We start from the raw sequence: 21,365 nt of genomic DNA, 5'->3' as shown, positions 1-21,365 counted from the left end.
GAAGCTCAAGAACCGTTTATGACAAATATTCATACTTTTCAGGTTTTAACATAGGTAATGCTGAAGCATTTTATTTCAAATTGTCAAATAAGACAGGGACAAAGACCATGATAACCAACACAAAATTGATATATACAGACTCATTCTTTGAACAAATGAATACTTTTGGTTTTGATTATTGGGGCAAAAATGTTGAATTGAAAAGTGTTTTGGGCACAAGAGAATGGCAAGTACAGGGTATAGAATCTTTGTTTAGAGCCTGCATGATCCCAGAACAAATTATATTTTTAAATGACACTGTTCAACAAACTACCTGTCTTGGCTTAGCCAAAATCAAAGACTTAAATAAACCGTCTATTCCAAAACCAACAATGAACAGCAATAGCTCTACAGATGAGGAGATAGACGTAAATTATGTATTAAACCAAAACAGAACACATCCTGATTGGAAACAGTGGTTGATCTGGCCCACAGATACTAATAACTGTCAAGACAGATTCCTGAACAAAACACAGGGGTTCAAAATGACCAGGCCAGACCCTAGATATCCCCAAATACATCACCCAGGGATAATAACCACCTACAGTGTGGGCAAATTAGGCATTCAATGGCTACAAACTTCCACACTGGCAGAAATTAAGCAACACCTAACTTTACTTACTGATGGTGCTGACTTGCAAGATTTCACTATGGGACCACGCAAACAGCGTCAAAAGCGTTTCATAGCAGCCTCTGTATATGCAGCATATAATGAGGCCTGGAAGGTTACTCAAATTGAGACAGCAGAAAGGATACGGGAAATTGACCGTATTAATTTGGAAAAATCACTTTCTGTAGTGGACAATGGGTTAATGACTCTGTCCTCCAGAATTTTTTCTCTGGACAGCATTGTGTCTTCAGCAATCGACATAATATCGCAAGACTTACTGTTGTTACAACACGGTCAGTCTCAATTGCGTTCTATTGTACAGCTTGGCTGGACGTTACAAAATCTGCGTTCAGGCTATGTGCCTTGGCGTTTAATCAACACAACGTCACTTTTCAATATCTTTAACCTTACTGATAAACAAATCAGTATGGCCCAGAAAGGTGCTGATTATACAATCCTGAGCATTGAGAAACTCGAAAGATTACCAGTGACAATGTCAGAACGACCTGTCAGTGAATGGATAATACATGGGATAATTAATATTCCAATATCAACCTTCAGGTTTCAATACTGCCAAAAATATATACAGGCTGGCATGTACGAAAAATTGGGAAAAGGGTACATTAAAACAACATGGAACTTGCCCTATTCACATGCATGTGTCAGTAATAAAGGACAGAAAGTGTTTCTTAGTGGCAATAATTGTGCGATGTCACTAAGCGGTACACTTCTGTGTAATGGAATTAGTTTGCATGGAGCCTGTGAAGGGAACTCAAATAACCTTTCATGTCACCAGCTAGGCACACCTGCGACAGAGATAGAACCATTCTTTCAAAGACTCTATAATGGGAGTTACATTCTAATTGTGGACCGCAGATGTTGTAGTCTTATGCCCGGGACTCCTTATCTCGTAACTACGACTGCGAAGGTCAAGTGCTGTGGACGCTTATTGTTCCCCAGCTCCTTTCCAGACAGGGAGGCAAGGGCATGGCCCAACTTGAAAATTACTTCTATTCGAATAGATACTTTAAGCAGAATGAAAACAGTGCTTCTTCAGACGCCGACAAGGCTCACGTCATCAAAAGAAACGTATGATCTCCTAGTCGCAAGGACGACTGCAGAGATACATTCATTGTTATCGACTAATTCCCCCATACATTTCGCAGAAATCCTGAATGAAATCTTAAATATTTCTGATACCAGTGGAGTCTCAAAAGTATTTAAGACAGTATTTTCGATGGCATTAACACCATTCAAAGCCATACTGGGTATTTTTCCAGATTTCGTCCATTCGATTTTTGGCGGACTTCCCCTCATTTTAGGACTAATTGCAGGAATCCTATTCTTGGTCCTTATATTTCGTTATGGCAAACCATGTCACAGACAAAACACCTGCGACAAGGGAAGAAACAATCCTAGCCATTGGATACCGGGACCGGATATCAAAAATCCTGGGACTATCCCGGCTTAGAGACCTGAACATGACTTGGTTTCTTTCATTTCGACCAATGTGGCATCGATGTGTTTTACCTGTATTAAGGTGCCTGCTATGCGGAGAAGAATGCGTGTTAGACACCTGTCTGACGCTACAATCGGATGCGCCAATGGATGCAGAAACATTGTTGAGTCCAACAAAGGCTCATGCTTTGTGCTGCCCTCAACGGCTACCAATCCTGATGACGGCATTCGTGGAAGCTTCACCACTACGATTAGGGGGTAGTGAAGTTCAAAATGAAAGCAGCATCGATCAGGTACGACCTTCTGTCAGCAATCCAAATCAGAATGTCAATGGAGACAATCATGCGCACGAATGCATGGTTACACCTATTTCCGAGTTAGTGGAACTCTCCCAGGAAGCTGTTGACAACTTTTTCGAGAGTCTAAATGATATGATGTTCTCACCAGAGCAGAAATAGAGACTTTTGAGCAAGCTCGTACACGGCGTTCCCTGAATTTGGCCTTCAACTAGAAAAGCATAATACCATGAACATTTTTCCCTCCAGTTCACGGACAGCAATTTTTACAGCAGCCCCAAAATATTTTTGCATATTTTTCGGGACACTATCTTCTGCTTAAAGTAAGAACTATTCTTAGAGAACTAAGATTTCTACCTTTTAGATAGCTTATAGACATTAGCTGCCCGCTGGTATGTTCATAATTATTTTATTCTGTGATGGAATGGTCTCGAACTTTTTTCTGTATTAAGAGCCATTTCATGTGTAAATTCTCATATACCATTTAGCAATAATGTATACAAATGCGTGATTACTTTAGCATTATTTCACAGCTTGAGTGCATACAATACATGTAAATGCTTTTTTTCCGTATATTTGATAATTTCAAAATGCATTTATGTATTTTGGGGTGGTAAGGTATACACGATACTCTACCGTATGTTTTACTATGCATAGATTAGTAAATATGTCCATAGTTAGCGTGGAGTGGGTGTGATGTATTCCTATAGGTTCTGTATCGATCCCCCTATTCCTGACCCTATTCTGGTTAACAAACTAACAAGTTAACTAGCAGCCATCCCATGAGGCAGAAAACCCCCATGATGCAGGAACCGTTATCTGATAAAGCCACACTACGGCACAGGAACGTGTTATCTGATTAGGTCATAACGCTTGCCATCTAATTAGACAAGCGATATTCCTCCAGCCCCTGATAAGGCATACGGAGTTCTCAAAACAAATCAAACCTATGACAACCTGGGAAAAACCCTGCGGCCATTGTTTTGATTTTACCGAGAACTTCAGCAAAAGAATGTGCTAACGACCTGGTCGTATGACATCCTTATTGACGTATCTATGTCCATCCTCACGTCAATCTTGGCACCTTAAAGGTATAAATATTACCGATATTGCCCTATGCACACACACGCGGTGGTGACGAGATCGGAGCAGCCAGACTTGCCGAAGCCCAGAGCAGAGCAGACCCCGCTGGCGCAGCCCCGCCTTGCTGACGCGCTGAGAACGAGAAGCTGTCTTTTCTCCTGCCGAGAAATCCAGCTCCGGCGCTTCCGGGTAGCCCTCGCAGGCAGCCTGGAATATCGAGACCAGAGACGAGAGATACCATCCCTCATTCATCCTAGATTCCAGGTACAGAACTGAATAACCCCTCACAGAGAATTCTTTAGTCAGTCACTTGGCAAAACAAACTTAACTTAAACTGTAACTTTCTATTCCCGCCCACGCATTAGACTTAGGTCAGGTACACGGGGTAGGCGTAGTTAGAAACACCAGTTGAGTACGAGTAGTCAAATGTATATGTGTATGTAATATATCTTATTCATTTTAAACCTTCATATGGCTTAGAAACCATATCAATGTTTTTACAGTATTATTTTATACTTCTGCTTTTAATGTATGCACTTTACTTAACCATAAGTATTGCAATAATATCGATCCATTTCTCTTGTATGAGAAAAGAGACTGATCAATAAATAACATCTTTTATTGAACACGCCCGTCTCTTCCTTTTCTCTACAATCTGATGAGACTAAGAATGCACGTACTGACTGAGTAAAATAAATTGCCTTTTGTTCACACGACTCTCGAGATACACTCTTGATTAGGGGAGAGCAAAGTTGTCATGTTCTATGGTTGTCAGAAACTAAATCCCTTCTTGTCTATCCAGGGAGGTTCAACTCCTCCTTGCCTATTCGAGAAAGTTTCTAGTGAACTCTGAGCTAGCTGGCAAACCCAAAACTTTAAGTCTAATATCAACAGTAGTAGACCTAGTTAACGTCTGGTCTAGGCCTATACTATTGAAGGTATTATTCCAATGCGCAGAGCCTATTGGGATAATAGGAACTACACTACACTCCAGCCCTTTTCTTCACGTCTGTCTCTCTCCACAGCGCGGGGATACGCCGGGATGGCGTCACCATGCGCTCTATAAACCCCTTTATTATTATTATTATTAATATTATTTTGTAATAATTCGGCTTCTTAGTTGTTCGTAAGAGTACCCCGGTAGTCTCCTTACCCAGTAACAGTTTAAAGATGGACGGTGGATATTTAACCCCTAATGGAGGGTCAGATGTATTTTGGGCATTATCCAATATGATAGCCATCTGTTTGAAGAGACAGGTCAGCATATAAAATCTTACATTAGGAGCTGCTAGCCCCCCCTTATCTTCCGGTAACGAAAGATATTTCGTAGACCGTCTGATTTTGCCATATTGCCAGATGAAATTAGCAAAGGCTGCTTCTATAGGCCTTAGCACATCCTCACCAACCACCAAGGGGATAGTTCGAAATAGGTAGAGTAGCATCTAATTTTCAAATCATTTATCTGAATAATTGCAAATAAATTCCACATTCAATAAATTTCAAGTTCCATGGCATACTCTGACATTACTCTTGCTCCTTGCATCAGTTCACCCTCCTTCACAATTCCTCACACTCTCTCTTGCTCACTTTAAGTATACGAAAAACAAGGGGGCATGGCCACGGAGGCGACCAAGATGGCCTCCTTTACCGGATGCGGTTTCCGGGCACAGAGATTGAGACTCTCCCCTGACACACACGCGACAGATGCGAGTGGCCACTGAGCCACATTAGATCAACCCAAGGATTCCCCTGCTTTGATCTTGAAACCGTTCCCTTTTCCCCCCCTGTCTTGAGAAAGACCCACCGTGACCACCTACAGGGGCACACCAGGGTCGAAACGTCGACGAATCCAAAGGTTCATAATCACCAGGGTTCCCATAGTAACCAAAGGAATCCTTGGTTGAGATCAAACCATCATCTGACCAAACCCTAATTGTATCTGTATATACACCTGTATAGATTTATTTCCTGCACTGTATATATTATCCTGATCACTGAGCACTCATTTCACAATAAGTCCCAAAATTGTTCCTCGCGGTCTTGCTATGTTTGTACGAATTAATCTATGAATGAAGTAATTCAGTTTTATAAAGAAGTAAATATGTGTTAATATGTACAATACAAGACTTTTGAAATAATCTTGTTTTTTTGTGTTTTGAGCAATTGATTTCTCACTGAGACACTATTCCTTGTATCAGAGAGCTGATTTGTTTTCATGTGCATCTATGAGCATAGTTCAAATAACCTGTCTTACCCAACAGAACCAATTTCTTGTTGAACTCCTTTGCCTGAAGCTCCGCCGGCCGGGCACAATGATCCTTTATTTGCTCGATGTAGGAGCATCTTTACATCAGTAGACATCCACCAGCAGCCCCTGGAGACCGTGGGGAGCATCCTGATGCCAGACGCGGGCTGTGGAGATACCCGGGGCTGGTGCGAGACAGGCCGACATGGGGACCTGGCAGGGCCCTGCAGCCTTCCCCGGCAGAGGAGACGGCATCTGTGGGGGCTGTGAGTCTTACCCCGACGGGCGCCCGGCGCTGCCCGGCGCCCCCCCATGCTCCTCTCTGCAGGCTTTCTTTCCCCCACCCCCCTGCTGCGGCTTTGGCTGCACTCTCGGGGCTTTCCGGGCCTTGTGGGCGTGTCGGCGCCGGGCCTGGCGTACTGGTTTCAGCGGGGAGAGAGGCGGGCTTGCGAGGAGGCCCCAGTGTTCTGCTCTGGAGCTGCGGCGGAGCTGATCCCTGTTGGGCGTGCTGAGCCCCTCCTGGATGCGTATCGGCTGGAGTGAACAGCGGCGTACCCTGGGGTGAACATGCGCAAGCGTGAATGTGTCGCCGAAGCCTTCTCGACCCCTGATTCTACGGACCTGGGGGCGCAGGCTGCCCTGTGCCCTTGACTTCCCACTGATGACTGGCGACCATTGGAGGCATTAACTTTTTACAAGGGGCTAATAATACCAGTGCCTCATTGGAACTCGACTGCATGCCTGTGTCCTGAGTCCTGTATGTCCCACCTTGCTCTGTGTGACCAGTTGATGCTACTCAGCTGCAACGTTCTGCGATCTCCCCAGTGCTCTACCCTGCACATATCACGGATCCTGTGTCGCATCACCGTCATTCTCATATGGGAGCCTGTCAGCCCTCCATTTGCTGCCTAGTGTTGTAGCAGCTGCCGCGTTGATTTGTCCGCCATGTATTGATTCTGTTACTTGGCGGTTTGGCTGTGAGACACCCACCTGATCATTCTTCGTCTCACTGCCCTCTGGACTCGCGTGGCTGTAGAACTGCTGGGCCACAGTCAAGTCCCTCTCCTCTCCTTTCAAGGTGGGGAAGAAAGACCCTAAACAGCGCGTGCTGCAGTTGGATAAGGCTGCTTGCCCCGCTTCGGATGTCCCTCCTGATCTGAATGGTGGGGCTGCGGGCCCAAACGACGCCCGGGGACCCTGCCTCCCTTGAGACGGCCATGCTAGCCGAGATGAGAGCCGGCTTTAAGGCGTTGGATGGTCGATTTGACGACCTGGACAAGAAATTGGCTAACATGGGAACTAAGATTCAGGCACATGATCGACGGCTGAATGTCTTGGAGACGAGGGTCTTGGACATTAAGGACGGTGTATCAGCCTCCCTGAAACGAATGGACAGAGTGGAAAAGATCCTCAAAGAGGTAGCTATCAAGAACGAAGAGTTAGAAGCTTGCAGCCGCCGAAATAATATCTGAATCATCGGCGTTCGGAGACGATCGCCACTGGTCGTATGGACGCCTTTGTGGAGCAGCTGCTTGCGGAGTTGTTTGGCAGGGAAACCTTTACGCAAGGCTTCATAGTTGAGCGCGCTCATAGGTCGCGGGGGCCCCGTCCTTTGCCGGGCCTCCCCCCGCGACCCATCATTGCCAGGCTTATGAACTTCAGAGATGCTGCCCTCTGCTCGGCCCGCGACATGGGAGATGTCCAATGGCAGGGTAGCAAGTTGGCTTTTTTCCCTGACTTTACCATCATGGTTCAAGAGGCGAGGCGTAAATACCATGGAGTCAAGGCTGCCTTGAAGAACCTGGGGCTCAAATACGGCATGCTGTATCCGGCAAGATTAAAGGTAGATGTGGATGGTAGGGCTCCCATATTTGACACTCCGACGGAGCCACAGGAGATCTGCCAGAACTATAAGAAAAACCGTTCTGGGACACCTGAGGTGCCGCACCCCGCCTCCCCATCGCAGGGGGGCTCACAGGACAGTGTAGAACTTTTCTCCCATCCTGGGACTGGTTGACCGATTTTATGCATTTATCGCTCTGTTCTGCTAAGTTTAATTCATGCACACATTTCTCTTCTACATGATGAAATCGTACTTTCTATTGCCCGACCGGCGTGGCATTGCCACGCCCTATGGTGAAAACCACAATATCTTTCTGTAATATGTTCTCTTTGCTATGTGCACCTTTGACTCCTACAATAATGGTACTGATTTCATTGCACAAGCATTTGGTTAGTAATGATGTGGTATGCCTCTTTGGGGTTAGTAGGAGGCTGGTTGGTGGGTGGAGGGGGGTCATTTGTTCGGTTTCAATGGTTTTTGCTGTATTATTGATCAGGTTGCTAGTTTACGGCGGGTGAGAGACATGCACTGTGTTGCGATTGAGGTGCTAATTCTTCAATTGTCAAGCTGTGACATCTGCCCGGTCCTTCCGGGCTCTCTTTGATGTCATGGAATGTCAGAGGATTAAATAATACTAGGAAGCATAGGCAAGTCCTGAACTATATTGTCAGACACCACATCGACATAGTGTCTCTACAAGAGACGCATCTGTCTAACTCTGACCACACTCCTGTAGCGACGAGTTGGGGTTCCCATAGATTTTTCCAAATATAGTCGTTATGCCAGGGGGTTGCAAATTTAGTACATAAACAAGTCCCTTTTTCACTGCACAAAACCTTGATTGATGCTGAAGGTCGAAACCTGATCGTCACTGGTTCACTGATGGGGCATAAGATTTCACTAGTCGGGGTTTATGCCCCCAATGTAGACTCCTCATCCTTCTTCCACGAGCTGCAGGTTCGGCTCTTGTCACTCGAACCTGCGCTATTGATAATTGGGGGTGATTTCAATTTATTATTGGACCCAACCAGAGACAGTACTTCAGTTTCCCCTGACGCCAAGCCCCGTGCCCGACAAGCCCTCAAAGACATATGTACTCACTTTTCTTTGACAGATGTCGAACATAGACTCAATTCACATCTTCCGTACTTCAAACACTATTTGGGGTTTCATAACACGTGGACCAGGATAGATTATTGGTTGGTATCCCCGGGTTTGGTTGGCTGGCTGGATGGTATACTCACTCTTCCCCGCACATTTTCAGATCATTCTCCTGTCGTGCTCAGTTTGAACGTCCCCAGACCGGGCCGCTACGAACGACAGTGGCACTTCCCTGGAAATCCGCTGCTGGATCAGGTTTTTAGTGAGGAAGTTAGGCAAGCAATTGAGGAGTATTTTGAACTTAACCCCGGGACAGTTGACACCTGGGCGGTACTTTGGGAGGGGTTTATGGCTTATATTAGAGGAGTCTGCATTGCTAAACATGCCGGAGTCCTACGGGATCTCCGCTCTACACTGAATCGCATTGAGAATGACATTGCTGCCTTGGACCGAGAGCTATTTGTCGCGGCCTCCAGTAGGGGAGAGGCAAAGCGCCTGGCCCTGCTTCTTGAATTTAGGGAAACGGCTGAGCAAGAGTTACTATTCCTTAATAAACAACACGCCGCACGACGATATGACGAGGGTGAAAGACCTGGTAAGTTATTAGCGCACACTCTACGCCCTCCGCGTGACTCTGCTTACATTACGGAAATTGCTGGCCCGCATGATGATCTACTACACTCTACCCCGGAAATCTGCGATTATTTCCTTTCATATTACAAAACGTTATATACTTCCAGATTACTGGGGATCTGCGAGAACAGGGAAACTACTTGGCCGAAATTGCATTGGTCTACTTAGAACGATATATGCAGGACTTTTTGTCCGTTCCCATTTCCCAAGCCAGCATAATTGAAGCAATCGATGCATTGCGGGGCTCTTCAGGGCCTAGTCTTGATGGATTTTCCGCCTATTTTTATAAGGCATACAAAGACATCCTAGTTCCGCGATTGGTGGAGGTTTATGCAGAGTCACTTGAGGTGGGCATCCTTCCTCCGACGTTCAGAGAAGCGGTCATTATTCTCCTTCCCAAACCTGGAAGAGACCCCAAATTATGTAGCTTCTATAAGCCGTTATCATTATTAAACCTCGATTATAAAATACTGGCTAAGGTAATTGCAATACGATTGTCTTTATTAATGGAATCCATCATTTCTCCGGCACATTCTGGCTTTGTTCCTCATAGGTCCACTTCCCTGAGTCTGCGGACCTTAAAAGAAAAAAAAAAAGAAAAATAAGTATGCGAAAAACAACAAATGACAATTGCCTTCTCCACTAAAAGAGTCAATAGAATTCAATCACCTAAAGAACACACACATTCTCAAATAAAACCTCGACCAGAAGGGAATCATTGAAATCAGTATAGTTTCCCTTCTTTGCAAAAGATCCACCACACTACTCATAACTCTGTCTTTCACACAAAAGTTCCTTATCTCAATTGGGCCGTTGGCGATGTCTCATGACAAATCCCACAAAACCTTAGCAGACAATTACAACACAGTTTCTTCTGCACCTTTCTTATATATATCACAGGATCTTAGGTCATGTTGAACCCAGTAACAACTTCAACAACCACTTAACACCACATTCGCACAACTCTCACAACATCTCCACCAGATATCACACAATCAATATTTCAGCGAAGCTAAGCATATTCCTTGTGTACACAACCCTGCTAATACTCACTCCTCCGCCTCCACTGTTTTGGCGCACACCACTGGAACTCCATCTATTCTCAAAGTCTCGTGACTGGGCTCTGGACTGGGGCCACTGGGGTTGGGTCTAGATTATTCTGTGTTAAACTCTATTTCTCTCTACTTCAAGAGCAAACCATCCTACTCCGCTACCAACTGAGAATGCTCAGGCCCATCTAAACATCCCTACTTACCCAAATGGTCTTTTTAGCTACTTGACAGGTAAGAGAGGAGACAATCACAGTTAACATCGCAATACAGCGCAACCCATTTGGTTACACAATAACTATTCGACAACTACATTTGGGATTAATACATTTTAATTATTAATTCCAAAACAGATTCATGTAAAGTAGTCTCAGCATTTCTGTATAGAAATATAGGACAAACAGAATGAGTCCAACTCTCCTAAAGAGATTTACCCTATATAACAAATTCAGTTACAGCGATTATATAAATAAACATGCAACAGAAAGGAACCTTTTGCATCAATTGATTATGGAAGGTAAGCATGAGCCCTCTATCTTTCCCTACACTACCTTAAAAGGGACATCCCTAAACTAAGAAGTATCGAGTAAGCATGAATAATTATCAAAGGTGTCAGCTGAAAGAGTCTTTAGTCGTAGAACTCCAACCAAGAGTCATGTAGCATGAACACACACAAAGGAGAAGAGGTCTGTACTTCATGAAGTCCTAACATATCTATCTGTCCCTCACTAAGTTACAGCATAAGAAATTAGTCTACATTCAAGGCAAATCATGTGATAAACCCTGGTACCTTTACATGACCCAGGCACAAATTGGCTACTGGCACCATTTTTCCACATCGATAAGTTGCTACTTCATTTGTCCTTGTCCATTCTTCTCCTCCTCCATGGGAACTCCTTGCTTGTTACCTCATTTCTCCTTGCCAAAATTCATCTTCTCATACCTCACTATCTTACTAAATTACAAAACCTTATTTACTAACTAATAAGGCTTCGTCCACACCTGCAGTAGAAACAAAAATGCAAGCAAACACATTCTACATTGAAGGTTAAATAAAAATTAAATGTTATACTAGAAGTGTGAGCTTGTACTGAAACTATACTTGAGGCCGCAAAAACATGTCAACTTAATAGTTGCACAGGGTTACAAATACACATAACACATGCAGCATCTTAACTAATTGATAAAATGCAAAGATTACATAAAAGATGTCACTTCAAAATACACCAATATGAATGTGATTTCTTGCTCCAGGTACCAATGTCTAAACATTAGTCTACACATACACTATGTCATCAGCTTCACATGTTATGTTATGTTATGTTATGTTAATTTTTTGTGCACACAGCTACTCCAGCCAAGGAGCGTCCCGGCGCATAGACAAGGAGAAACATAACACAACAGGAAAAGATAGGACATAATAGGGGCAGCTAAAACAAAAAAGTTTTTATTGCTCTCTGGAAGGTCATAAGGTCCTCTAACATGTGATAGGTTATAAACTTAGTTTTCTCTTCAAATATTAATATATGTGTACCAGGAATTTCAATTAGTCACCTTTCTATGTACACCATATTTCAATATCATTAGTTTTTACGTGGAGTACCCTAAATATACAATACCCCATTTCGTCTTAGTAACCTTAATCATACCCAGTTCTGACTACACATAATTGTGATCCACTCATACAGTATCTCGTGGTGAAATCAAAATTACGCTACTCCATGACTGCAAAGTATCTTTGCATTTGAGGCTCCTCATTATTAGACATTTTGCGACATGTAAAAATGCTAAGAAATTGCAAATATAATATCTGTTTATGAATGACTTTTTGAAAACCGGCATGTAGGAAAAACAACACGTGAATTTAAAACCTGAAAAAAGAGAAGAGGTCAATGATAAGCATACAAGGAGTTCATTCAAAGTTATCAAAAATGTTCTTAGAACAAAAGCATAATGTGCCTCAGATATGATAAAAAGTTGCGCTTTTTTTTCGAAACCCAAAAGAGGAGCTGATATAGCCTCTGCAATGCGAGTGTTGGTGACTAGAAATATACAAATATGAAATGGTTTAAACGTTAAACAATTCAGTTATACCTTCTAAATTCGACCTCAGCCTGAAAGTATAATTTGTCGTCATTCTATCATTTCATTTATTCATCAGAAAGAATGTACATTTATAAAGGAGTAAGAAAAAGACACAAGGAGAATGGCGTTCATCTGAAGTGAGAATGAAGGAGAAGGTACCACCTGATAGCAACAAGAGGACTATCTGAAGAGGCAATGGAGAAATGGGAAGGTGAGAGGAAGGGATTGGGTATTTGTGATTTTAACTGCAACTTACATTCAACCTGCTGTACGGCAGAAGGCATCAGGTTTATTGTAATGAGCTTTATTTTAAATATGTATTTAAATTGAATGTTTTTAGATATCTTATTTGTTTAATTTCTTTTATGATCACATGTTTTTTTTAAAGATCTGTTTATTGGCATTTTAAAAACAAAGCAACATTTCTACATTCTATGGGGCAGATTTACAAGCCCCTTGCACCACATTTGCGCCACTTTTAACATGGGAAAAGTGACGCAAAAGAGGTGCAAGGGGCTTGTAAATATGCCCCTATATATTTTCATATCTGCAGCAATGAAATTATCGCAAACTTAGTTTCAATCATACTCTCTTACTATCACATTATTTATGCACTGCTGAATCGAGTTATCAGCTCTCTACGTCATTAATATCATGGTTATTTTGTCCAACATGCTCATTACCTCCCGTCCCTCCCTCGCCTTCCTTCAGCACAATTGAGGCCCCGCCTCCCACCCAGACCCACCCCAGCATAAAAACTCTGCCCGCCCCACCTACACCTGTTTTTTTCTGTCTCCCTAGTGAGACTTACCTTTTCAGCTCCTCTCTGTGGCGGTGCCGGGGAGTCTTCGGTCTGGTTCTCTGCTACGGCGGTGCCCTCTACAGCGTTCTCCTGGCTGTGCCTCCTCTCCTCGTCTCCCTCGTGGTATGGGGGCGGAGCGGTGGATCAGGAATCCTTTGCGGTGTCCGGCGGTCCTCCTGTGGCTGGGGCTGCGTTTCCGGGTCGGGCTGTGTGGCTGCCTCCTCCCGGTATGCTGTCTTCCCGGAGGCCAGGTAGGGCGGGTTTCGGCCCGTTTTTCCTATTTTCTTCCTGCTTGGGCAGTTCTCTTGCCCTGCGGTGCGGCCCTTGGTGCTGTGGCTTGACAGCTGTTCTCGTGCCTTTGGTGGCACGGGCTCTCGCTGCCTGGGGTGCGGCTCCGGCCACTGCTCCATGTTTCCTTGGGTGGTGCCCTTGGCGCTTGTCTGCCACTGGGTCGCTGGGGGTTGTTGGGGCATGCTGCCTCTTCCCTGCTGCTGGTTCTCCGGTCCCCCTGGGGTGCCCTGACCGCATGGGCTCCATGGGGGGTGTTCTGCCTCTCGTGTCTGCTTCTGTTGCTTGACTTGGGTGAAGCTGCTCTGTCCAGTGTTCTGGGGTTCGGCGGGTGGCTTCTGTGCCCTCCCTTCTTCGTCCTGCGGCTCCTGTTCGGGGCTGGTTCGTGGGATTTGGGGGGTCCTTCTGCCGCCTTTGGCGTTGCGTAGGGCTCTGGGTTATTGTCATGGATTTTTCGCTGAGCTCCTGCGCTGGTTGGGGGATGGGAGGGGGCTTTGCTCTTTTCCTGCGGGGCTGGAACTGTGGGGTTCTTTCTTTGCTGTTTCCGGCCCTTCTGGTTGGGCTTGGCCTTCATGCCCAGTGTGGTGTGTGGTGCTGTGGGTGTGGCATGCGTTGCCCGTGCGTGGTGTTTTTCCATGCTGTTCCCTCTGTTGTGCGCCTTGTCCTTGCTGCTCTGTCCACGGTGGCCTGCCCGGCTGGCGGTTGCTTGTCGATTGCCTGTGTGACGTACCGTGGCGGTCTCTCCTCTGCCCTCCGTGTTCCTTCTGCGCTGTGTTGGTCCTGGAGGGTTTTCAGGTTTCTTTACACGCTCGGTTGGTGTCTGGGGTTTCGCTTTTGTGCTACTCATCCCTCTCTTCCTCCTGTGGCTTTGCTTCTTGGTGGGGGTCGCCCCTTTCCTCCCGTTGTGCTGCCGGACTCTGTCCTGGCCGTGCTGCTTGGTGGGTCTGATGTTCTGCTTGGCGGCTGCTGTTGCGCTGGTTGGCCTGTTCTCTGCTTCTTCTGTGCCCTCCTTGATGTGGGGTTTCATGGATGGGGCGTCCTGCCTTTCCTGCGTGCCTTGCACTGGGGCCTCTCCGTTCTCCCCACTGTGGGTGTCTCCTCTGGCTTTCGGGTGTTCGTGGTTTTGGCCATTTGTTTGCCCTGGCTTGCTGCCTCCTTTTCTGGGTGCCGTGCCCTGTTGGGTTCCTGTCACTGCTGTCTGGTCGGTTCCCTGTCAGTGGGTGGTCGTCTTTGGCATTTCCTCCTCTGTGGCTGCGGGACATTTCTGTTGACGGGGTCCTGTGTGCGGTGGTTCATGGGTGCTGGGTCAGCTTGGAGTTCCTCCGGTTCGTTGCGGGTTCCTCTGCCGGTGCCCGTCTCCGGTTCCTGCTGGGTTGCTCTCCTTGACTGGGTGTCCTGTTTGCTTGCCTTTTGTTCCCTCTGCTGGGTTCCTGTCGGTGGGGCTCGGGTTTGGGGCCCGCACCGTTTTTTTTGCTGGGGCTGGGGTGTCCGGTGGCTTTGTGCCTGTTCCGGTTCTCCTGGGCTGCTCCTGGCTTCGGCCGGTTCCCTTCCGCGTGTTGGCCTTTCGGGCTGCTTTTCCGCAGGCTCTGCCTGGTGGTTTTTGGCGTGCCCTGGGTTTTTTGGGGGGGCGCTTCTCTCCACTGACGCTGCTTCTTTTCTGCATTTCCTGTGGTTCTCTGTGTGGTACGCACGTTTCTGGGTTGCGTCCTTGCCCTTCGGCCTCGGGCCTTCGACCTGGGTCTTCTGGCATGTCCGGTTGCTCTCGTGGCTCTCCTTCATACGGCAGGGATGTTCCCTCTTCCTTCTCTAGTCAGCCTCTTGCGACTTGCGGCTGGGGTGTCTTTTTGCTCGGTCTGTTCGAGAGGTGCTTTGTGGTTCTTCTGGTGTTCGGGTTTTTGGTGGCCCGGGGTGTGTCTTCGCTGATCCCCTCTCTGGGCCTGGGGTTTGTCGGGGTGCCGTCTTCGGACTGTGCTCTGCCCCGTTCCCTTGTCCGGGGGCCTGGTCTCTCTTCCTTTGTGGGTTTGGGCCTTTTTGTCCCGGGGCTCCTCGGGCGGTCCTATGGCTGCGGGTGCTGGGGCACCTGGCTTCTGTGGTGTTTCTGGTTTCCTGGGCTCATTTTCTTCTTCTCTGCCTGTCCGTCTGGCTCCTGTTGGGTTGGTCTCCGGGGTCTGTTGTCCCTGCTGCCCTTGTCGGTCCGTCCCCGGGGGTGCTCTCCTGGTGGCTCGGCCTCTGTTGCCTTCTGGATGGATGTTCGCTGATTCTTCCGGCTCCGCTTGTGCTGGCTTCGGTCGCCGACCTGTTCTGGGCTTGGCTGGGGTCGGTTCGGGTTCGGGTTCTGGTTCCTGCTGCTCTCCTGGGGGTCCTCTTGCTGGCGGCTGTTGTGTCGTTGGGGCTTGCCCTGGTGCCCTTTCGGGGGTCTCTGCGGTTCTGAGGGTGTTGGCTCCGTGGTCGTTCCAGTGGGTTGGTCCTCTGCCTCGTTTGGATGGGTCCTGTTTCTGGTCCTTGTCCTTGGTTGCCTGGGTCCTGTTTCTGTGGGCTGGGGTCTGGGTGCTGGGTCTGTCAGCTCTGCCTTGGTGGGTGACCTGTGTGCTGGCTGTTCTGCTTTGCTGGTTTCTTACTTCTTCCTGGGTTTTCTCACGACTTCCCCTTCCCGGCTTTTCCGCTGCTCTGGCCTTTCCTGTGTGGGCTCCCTGGGTCTGTGCTCGGGGGTTGCTGCTGCTCCCCGTTGGCCTTGGGCTCTTTGTTTTCCTCTCCTGTCCGGGCTGTGTTGCGTTCGGTGGAGGTTCCTTCCGGTGGCTTCGTGCCCGTTGGGGTTTCGGGCTCTTCCCCTGGGTTCTGTGCGGGGTTTGTGCCTGGTGGTTGTGCGCCTGGATTCGACTGTGTTGGGGGTTCCGGTCTGGTTGGCGGTGGCTTGCGGGCTTCCTGTCGGTCCTCCTCTTGGCTGACCTGTGCTTGGTGTTTGTGGGCCTTTTGGGCCTGGTGTTCTGCTCTGGGTGTTGTTCCCGTTGTGCTGGCCTCCTTTTGGTGGGGCGGTTCCCTCCTGCTGGGGCTCTTCTGGGTTTGTCGGTGGCCCCTCTGCGAGTGCGGTGGGCGTCTTTACGGCTTCTTGGTGCTCCCGAATTCCTTGCATGTTGCCTGGGGTCTGTTGCCTGGTTGTTTTTCCGGGTCTGCTGTGTTTGTTTCCTCTCCTTGTCCGGTCCTTCCCTTCGGGGTCTTTGCTCCTGGGAGTGGTTGTCCTATCCGGTCCTCCCTCTGGGCCCCTTGCGGGTCTTGGGTTTCGGCTCTTGCCTTTTGGGTTTGCCCCCCGCGTGGGCCTGGTCGGGTGGAGGCCTGTCCTGCTGCGCGCACTGTGGCGGCCTGTGTTCCGGTTCTTGGTCCCGGGTTCGTGTCCTCTGGTGTCCTCTTGGCCTTTCATCCTTAGGGAGTCGGCGTGGTCGGCGGCTCTGCTTTGGGCTGTCGTCACCCCTGTGGGGCGCTTGGGGGTCTTGTGGGCCCTGTCTGGGCCGTTTCCCTTCTGTCTGGGCTGTTCGAATCTGTTCGTTTTGGGTCTGGTTCCGTCCTTTGTCCCTCCGGTGACTCGACGTTTTGGCTCTGTCACGGGTTGGTTTTGCCTGTGTTCGGTCCTGCTCCTTCCTTGGCTGTGGTTCCTTTGGTTGGTTTGGCTGTCCGGCCTCTTTTTCTGTGGTGCCTGCTGGTTGTGGTGTCCTTCCGGGTGGAGGTCTCTGTTTGTTCGCTTTGGTCCGGCTCGGGTGTTTGCCTTCCCCCGCTCCGTGGGGTTGTTGGTTTCGGTCCCCTGTCTTGGTGGCTTTTCCTCTGGTGGGGGTTCGGGCTTCGGAGTCTTGTCCTCTTTGCGAGGCCAGGGATGTTGATCTGCTGTGTTTGGGGCACTGTTTTGTGTTCTTTGTCACTCAGTTGTCCGTCTCTGTTTTCTTCTGCTTGCTATGTCCTCAATTGTGCTGAAGGAAGGCGAGGGAGGGATGGGAGGTAATGCATCCATTTCTAACGATAATGGCATTACTTCTAGTCCTACTCCCTCGCCTTCCTTCAAGGACCCTCCCTCCCTCCCGGTGCGGTACAACTGTGTGCTAGCTCGGCTTTTTTGTGTACAGGTGTAGGTGGGGGCGGGCAGAGTTTTTATGCTGGGGGTGGGTCTGGGTGGGAGGCGGGGCCTCAATTGTGCTGAAGGAAGGCGAGGGAGTAGGACTAGGAGTAATGCCATTATCGTTAGAAATGGATGCATTGTTTTCAGCTTCACGTTAATGATACATAGACCCTTCGTTATGGAAGCGAGCATAAAGTTGAGTGGCTAGGTTTATTATCAACACTAAACATCACATGTATATACCATTTAGAGCGCATATGTGACTGCCATACAATAATTCAGAAAATAAAGAAGAGATAAAGAAAAATTTGAAATAACAGAAAATAAAATAAAAGGGGAAACTAACTCCATCCACAAACTTGGTGCATAACTTACAACTACACGCCTGCCAGGGGTAATTCGTTATCTCCATTAACAAAGGGCATGTGCTACTAGTGGGTCAGGGGGCCTCCAGAGGGGTGGGAAGGAAAAGGGGAATACCTAGAGAGCCCACTATAATTAAGGGCAGGGATCAGCAACAGACGGATCCAGAGAGGCATCTTTGTAGCGTCTTGATATAGATAGGGGGGCTAATCCTTTTATGATCACATGTTGAACGAATAAAGATTGTTAAATGAAATGATTAAAGTACATATTTAAAGTTAAATTAAAATTAGCAATTTAAATACTGTCATTCCTGAATGAACGTACTTGGTTATTTCATACTGTTTCTGATTGACATAAATGATGATTCTTCTGATGGAGTCACAACAAACTTCCAAAACCTATACATAACATTAGTGTATTTGTATAGTGCACGTCCCCGCCCTGCCTGGGATATCATGCCGCTGAATAACACGTTAATTGTTACCCAACTCAATGGTATTCCTTTAATCAACTTCAGAAGGATGAAACGCTGAGTGGACCCCACAGATTTTGAACCTGTGATCATAAGGACAAACACAGGGCCTTACAGTGGGCACATTAAACCACTAAGCCACTAGATCCGCAATGTATACAGAATGTACATTATGTACAGTGTAATTGCTATCTCTAAGTGACAATGTCTAAATAGAATGGATTAATCAAAGGGTGAATTATAATAGATGTGTGGAATTAAAACAACCCACATCATTTTTATTAATAGAACAAACACCTTAATTGATGATTTATTGATTGCGTTGGTAATTTATATTCAGGTAGGCATCTTAAGGTTGAAACACAATTTAAAGTGAAAGGGTGAAGTGATGTGTGATTTGTTTTATATTAGATTGATGAATCTGGTTCCCTCTAAAAAGTAAAGGAAAAATACAGAAATCCACTGCAAATACTCCAGCTGGGAGAATGGATATCAAACACAATCCAGTCGACCAAAATATCGAAAGATATAAACATTTACCCTTCTAACAACAGCCCCATAATACTTAGGGAGAGTATTTTTGTGGACGTTGTGCACAATTCCTTTATGTGAAGGACAAACTAAATTTAATTCAACTTTGGGTTAACCTTAGTTCCAACGCTGGCTACTTGGTTAATTCTCTACCCATGGATAGGAACGTTTCCTTATGCTCCATGAAAAAACTCCAAAGCTAAAGGGTTCTCACCTACAATGAGTCCAAGTGGTTCTGATGATCATAAACATTGAGCTTTAAATGAGATACATATGGATGAGGAACACTGAATCACTACTGTTGCCCTTATGTTATTGCACGGAATACATCTGTGTGGTAGACATCAATCAATCATACTCTTATTTTGGAAAAATACTCTATTCCATAAAACCTGCAATCATACATATAATAAATACATGTTTAATTTGTTTTGAAGTGTCTTTTTGAGTAAGGATCTCAGAAACTGCAATCTGACAACTTAAGCATCCTATTACATCTTTCCTGTTCCCTTATTTCCTGTTCCACTTTGGGAGAGTAGATTATCTGTGCCATGCCTCTCTGAATGATACATTTCTGAAGGTCAGCAATACAGGATCTGTGGATACAATTGAGATGCCCTGTTCACAGCAAAGATGTTTTGTTTTCTGTTGCTAAATAGTTTGACCCCTTGATATATTTGAAAAGAACAAACATTTTGAGTGACTTACAACTTTCACCTCAGATTCATCCTCCAAAATGTGCTGATTAGTCATAGGTGCAACTTTGTCTTCTAGGGAAGGGTGGGTGGAAGTTGCAAATCCCATTCAATCTCCCATGATGATGTATGCTATCTGCAATAGAAAAAAATAAAATTTCTGGACAGATATACACAAGATGTAGTATGAAGAAAGAGCTTGGACCAGAACAGAGTTGTTTGTTAGTTATTTTTGATAAATTAAATTAGAAAGTAAAAGTATAGTTCGCATGACTGTTTAGCTCATAAACCATTTCACAAACCTACATTTGCATGAAAAATAAACGCTAATTTGATCAAAGGTTTTTTCTCCCAGTACTTGTCTTGCTTCATGAACCACTTGAGCTTCTACAAGAAACACCCTGATGTGAATGAGAGGATTGCATGGGGTCTTGTTCTGGCATCTTATAGGAGGTGCCCAACATACTCAGAGACAAGCCCAACCATTCGATCATTTTATTGTGGGACGGGAAAGGGACATCTAATAGGAGTGGAAATATGATTTTCTCCATAGAAAAGGCTACCTTTAACTTAATTGTTCAATGTCCTTTTTACCTTTCAAAACAACTAGGAGTGAGACAGAATAAAGGTGGTTCTATCCTATAACCGTAACCATAATCATACAGCTAAACCTACCATGTTCCTAAATTTAAGCACAACTTTGTATTGGTACAGTATGTCCTGTGCACTGGTCTATGTCCTACTATATTTGAAATGAATATTGGGAGAGTGAACTGCATTAGAAAAGCATTTGTTTAAGTTGTTTTTAATTTAAGCTCCTGCGTGATGAATCTGCATCATAGATTTCAAACACTCTGGCCCTCATTTACGAGGACCATACCAGCACTTTTGTACCGCCTGAGCGCCACTTATTTGACGCTCTGGTGGCGCAATGTGCATCAGCAAATTTACAAGGCCACACAAAGCCACTTTACGTGGCATTTCATGGCCTTGTAAATATGTGCCCCTGTCATGAAGAACACTGCGTGAAAGGGGCGTTTCATTGGTTTTGCTGTGGGTGTTCCCAGGCAACACCCATGGAATCTGAAGCAATCCCAGATTTAGGAGGACTCGTAAACCTGGGAATGCACCAGATTCTAATGCTACCACAGGTGTGGTACTAGGGAGGCACAAAGAGGAGAAATATCTTTATTTCTCCTAATTTTTTCCTCTTTCTATGTGTGCTGCACTCTGCAGCACACTTAGAAAGATGACAACATATCTTTTTGTATTGCTTTTGTGCAGGATGGTGTCCCTTCCTGCACTGAAACAATCACCCCTACAACCCAGGCACCCTTGCACCATGGTACAAGAGTGCCTGCGGTGGCGCATGGTAGCCCATTTTGTGCCAGTGTAGGAGAAAAGGACAGGAATGCACCATATCTCATAGATATGGTGCATTCCTGCCCTTTTCTTTTGACGCAGGACAGCGCTGCAAGATTCCTTGCTGCAATGCCCTGCACCAAAACCTCGTAAATGAGGCCTAAATGTATCTACCTAAGATCTATCATAAAAGATGGGATTGGTCAAGGGAAACGTGTGGAGGAGGTCCCAAAAATTGCATTTTCCATTGCATCTTCTATTGAAAATCCCATACGGAATACTTTGACGTGTTCAGCAGATACTAC

Source organism: Lissotriton helveticus, chromosome 6, assembly GCF_964261635.1.
Source record: "Lissotriton helveticus chromosome 6, aLisHel1.1, whole genome shotgun sequence".
NCBI lineage: Eukaryota > Metazoa > Chordata > Amphibia > Caudata > Salamandridae > Lissotriton > Lissotriton helveticus.
The sequence above is the reverse complement of the archived record's forward strand: the minus strand, read 5'-3'. Positions refer to the sequence as shown.